Source organism: Tupaia chinensis, unplaced genomic scaffold, assembly GCF_000334495.1.
Source record: "Tupaia chinensis unplaced genomic scaffold, TupChi_1.0 Scaffold143936_1, whole genome shotgun sequence".
Classification (NCBI taxonomy): Eukaryota; Metazoa; Chordata; class Mammalia; order Scandentia; family Tupaiidae; genus Tupaia; species Tupaia belangeri.
In genome coordinates this window covers 400,140-405,047 of record NW_006203787.1, presented here as the reverse complement: position 1 = coordinate 405,047, position 4,908 = coordinate 400,140, and positions in this window count along the sequence as shown.

Below are 4,908 nucleotides of genomic sequence, written 5' to 3'. Positions count from 1 at the left end.
CCGCGGTCGACCACGTGGGAGTCCAGCGACATAGCCATTACGCTAACTGCTGGTTCCCAATAAGCATCTATTCTTGAACAAAGAGAAACAAAAACCGTTTTCACCTTCCTCAGACCTCGTGTTCCATGTAAACGACTTGCTTTGTTTTGGACAAAGTCCCAGTGTATGAAGTTTAAAGGGAGCCATCTCTCAGAAGACAGCGGTGGTGCCCTGGAGGCTGACCTACCACCTGAATGTGAGAATTATCTGGGTCTTCAAGAATCAGCCAGGGGTGTTAGAGCTGCGTTGGAAGGGCATGAGTGGTGGGGAGGGAGGTAGCCGTGAGTGGAACCCAGGCCCTGCTTCCATCTGCCTGCTTCTTGCCTGGTTCTTAGGAAGTGCCAAGACCGGGCATGCACGTGGACTCCTCATGGCATGGTGGTGTCCGCCGTAGGGCTTTTGCCATGTTTTCTGACTTCTGATAACTAGGTCACATCTGGGATGAGAAAAGACATCATGGATCTTGTGGGCGTCAGGTGACGGGTGGCAGCTGTGCTAACTCCTGCAAAGCCCGCTTGCATGTTGCCACTGAGAGTGGGCTGTCCCAGGGGGTGGTGCGGGTTGTGGGGTCCCCGAATTCAGCTCTTGCTCCCTCACGTGGTCCAGCACTGGCTCTCCTGAGCCTCGATGCAGTGCGTTTAGCAATCATAATGTTCCCTACGAGGTTCTTTGGGTTCCTATGGCCCGTGCTGGTCACTCTCATATAGTGGTGGACCCAGGCTTTATTTCTGGATTACGGTTCCTTTGTAGTCACTTCACAAGAGACTAGGATGCTGTTGAGAGTGAAGCTGGGAGGCTGGGACATCCCATCTTAGTGGTTTAGATAAATTAGAACTCCTTTATATGGGGAAATGAACGTGCTACCTAGACTTTCCTGGTCATACAAATGTGTGTCTTTGTTTCTTTTGCTGGAGGGTGCATGCATTCATCAGAGAGAGGAAGGAGAGCGAGGGAGAAGGGAGATCACCTCCCGGGGGGCATGGTCACATTGCAGCCTTTCTCCTCCATCTCTCCCTCCTGCGATTTTGGGCATGCATAAGCACTGGGATGTTTCTCAAGATGCCAAGGCCAGGACTGAAACCTGTAGTTGACCATGTGGAATTTGGCCTTCTCCACCAGGCCATAGAGCTGGCCCAAGCCCAAATGTGATTCCAGTAACTGTTTCCCTTGAAATTCGATGGCAGTGTCTCTCACATGTTGTCAGGAGAAACTGCAATTTTACCCTCAACTCTTAGTTGAGCCTTTGGAGAACATTTGGAGCTATCGGGTCATCGGAAGGGCCATAATGCATTTTTACATAGAAAAACAGAAAACTATGTCAAGATTTTTTAAAAAAATGAGAAATTTTAGAAATTTTAGAAAAAAGTCATGACTTTTTTGATGACCCAATAAATAGAACCTATGTTTCTTTTCTAGAGTTTTGGGAGTATTATACATCCTGGTTTTCGACATGCCTAGTAGCTTATGAGAGATTTGGGATTTGGACGGGGAGTAGGATTGGGATTTGGAAATGGGTAGCCACTGCCACTCTTTTCATATATGTCCCAGTATTTTTTTTTTTTTTTGATTTTGCCATAGGGTGTATGTGCTCACCAGAGAGAGAGGGAACGTGAGAAATGAGAAATCACGCCCTGGAGGGATACCCACACCGCATTCCCTTTGCCTTCGTTCTCCTCTTCAGATTTCAGGCACGCATGCACATGCACCCGGTGTGATTTTCAAGCCACTGGATTGAGACTCGAAGTTTACAGTCAACCATGTGGGATCTGGCGCCGTAACACCATGCCACCTGATGCCCCCTCCCGGCTTTAAAACTTGAATCATTAGAATGGTGATATAATAAATGAGTTGGGCATGGTTTAACTGGAACACATTAAGCTGCATGGCCATAGGCTGTCTCTTAGAAGAGAATCCAAGCAGGAAATCTCAGGAAGACAAGCATACAATGGGTGCCGGTTTTTCAGTGAGGATGGTTTTGGAAATAATGAGAATCTTGTGTATGGGAGGTGCAGACACATTGGTGGAGTAAGTGACATGCTACACACATCTATGGCATCGGGCTGGCCCTGGTGCATCAGGAACTAGTTACTGTTCGTTCACACATAGAATCATTTCTGGCTCTTCAGGTAGGCAGAAGGAAGCCAGACAGCCTGGACAGCCTACTGACAACACCCCACATCATATAGTGTGCACTCTCCTTCTCTGGGTCCTAGGGTCTTCTCATCTCTGCTGGCATGGTTCTAGTGCCGAGTGGTAAGGATGGGGCTGAGAACGGAAGACGTCTCCTCGTAACCTGGCTTCACACTGATGCCACTCTTGGGCTGCTTCAGTTCGTCTTCCATCTACCTAAATTACATTAAATGTTACGTGGTCATTTATGATATCCTATCGTAATTTAATTGGCTCTGTACACACATTTTAAATGAATATATACATTTTATCATAGTTGATTTAATGTACTAAGTATTTATAAAATCTAAACATTAAATAATAGGGGAAATGATAAAAACTAGTATTAAACACCTGACTTAACAGTTAGGCATTAATAATTATGTGTTTAAATGAGAAAATGGGCGATATTGGAGAGTAAGTACCAAGATGGGAACCCCATGCTTTGTGCTGGGATAATCTTGTATCTGTCAAAATATATGAAGAGAAACTTACAGGAAATAGGCCAAAATGTTAGTGGTTATCTGCAGGTAGTGAGCTCACAGGTGAATTTTCTTTTTTGAAAAATACTTCCTATAGAAAGCACATATAATTTCTATCTTTGGGAAAAAGGTGTTTATGATAAAGCAGCCGTGCAGTCGATATTTTATATAATACACCACTGGATACAAGCATCTCCCTTACATCTGATCAAAGAGTTGGCTGGATATACCTGCATCAAAGCTGGGAGTCAGGTTCTTGATCAGGAATATACCACTATTGTAAAATAGTTTCTAAAGCAAAAGAAGATCTGTTTTACAATATTTAGATTTCTGTGCCTTTTGCAGGCACAGAATCTGCCAAGAATTGGAGGTCTGCCAGCAGGGCGGTGCAGCTGAATAAATGAGGTTCATGAGCCTTTCCTCGGTTCATACTGAGCATTTCCTCATGGAGTCGCAGGTGCCATGGCTGGCGAATGGAGCCACCAGCACTGGGTAGGACATGGGGGCTGTCCTAGAAGAGCAGTAGGGCTGTTGGCTGTGACTTCAGGGGATGGCAGGGAAGGCTCTTTGCCCCCTGTGTCGGGAAGATAGGTGTTATGAGTTGGGTCACATGTGGCAAAGAGAACATTTTGCTTCAAGAGCTGACCACACAACTTCCTTTGTGGGAAGTTTTATTGTCTGGCTTGATGTCTGGGTGGCCATTTTGGTGGAGGAGAGAAGGCCGTCATGGCTCAGACTGTCTGAGTAAGAGGAGTCTTACCCGAATGACTAAATAAGGTTGGGGGGAGTAGAGAGGAAAGAGAAGGAAGAGGAGGTTAAATGTGTATGTGTGGGTGAGTGGGGTTAGCAGTGGAGGGAGGTGTCTTTTTTAAGAGAAATTTTTGCTATAGGGCATGTGCACTCACCAGAGAACAAGACAACAAGAAATCACCCCCCAGGGGGGATGACCACGCCACAATCCCTTCTTCTCCATTCTCCTCTCTGAATTTTGGGCACACACGCACATACCCAGTGTGTTTTAAGACTCCAGGTCCAGGACTGGAACTACGGTCACCACATGGCAGTGTAGAGACGTAACCATTATAACATCTGCTGGTCCTGGAGGGAGGTCTTCTAAAAATTCTGCCATGTTGGTGGAGTAATGTTGGTAGTGGAGAGCTACAGGGCTTTTAAGATGAGGAACAGGACTCTCTTGTGTGGGGCTGTTCTGTGCTTTAATGACCATCCCAAATCCTCGGCCAGCATTGCCTAGGTTTTTTTTTTTTTTTTTTAAGTTGCAATATTTATTATACACTATATTTTTAGGTATACATTTTATTTGATAGCTAGGAGCCATCATTGGTGGTTAAACTTATTTTCAGAGCACTTTACAAACCAAATAAAGTTAAATCACCCCAAGGGAGTTTTTTCTACATATTCCAACAAGCAGATGTAACTAATAGGTCATCGCAGTGTGCACAGTTCAAATGTCTACAGAGCAACTTTTTCCATTTACAGAGTCGCAGCACATAAATTTCAAATTTTTACCTCAGGAAATTCTCACTTTACTACATCTCAGGAATCATTGAGAGTGCATTGTTGATGAAAATGTTTATATTTTACCTTGGGCATAATATAAATCTAAGGTTCTAACCTGTTCACAGGTGGCAAAAATGGAAGGCTGGAGTCCAACTTAGACAAGAAATACTTCTCCCATTTTAAAAATGTAATTATGATTCCATCATAAATGCTTTAGTTGAAAGATTTCACACAAAATTCTGCTGTTTGCTTTATTGTGATTTCAAGAAATTTTTCATTTATTTATTTTTACATTTTTCCACAAACATTTACTTTACATAGCAAAAAATTTTAGCTCATACTCCATAATTCTTGACAGTTTAAAGCCAACTTTCAGAATTTCAAAATACTGAATTTTAAAGATAATGTTCAAGATATGTCTTATAATTTTGTATAATTTTATAGCTCTATAACAGAAGCAGTATGGTTTCAAATCTATCTATCTATCTATCTATATATGTGTGTTTTTTTTTTTTTGAGTGCAGACACTCGGTATATATTAAGTGGGGACATACAATGCCTCTCCTTCATAGCATGGCTTGCTTCACTCAACAGTAAGTCTTCCATATTCATCCACTTCCTTTCAAAAGCCAGGGTGTTTTTTTTTTTTATGGATGAATAGTATTCCATTGAGTATATGTGCCACAGTTTTTCTAACCAT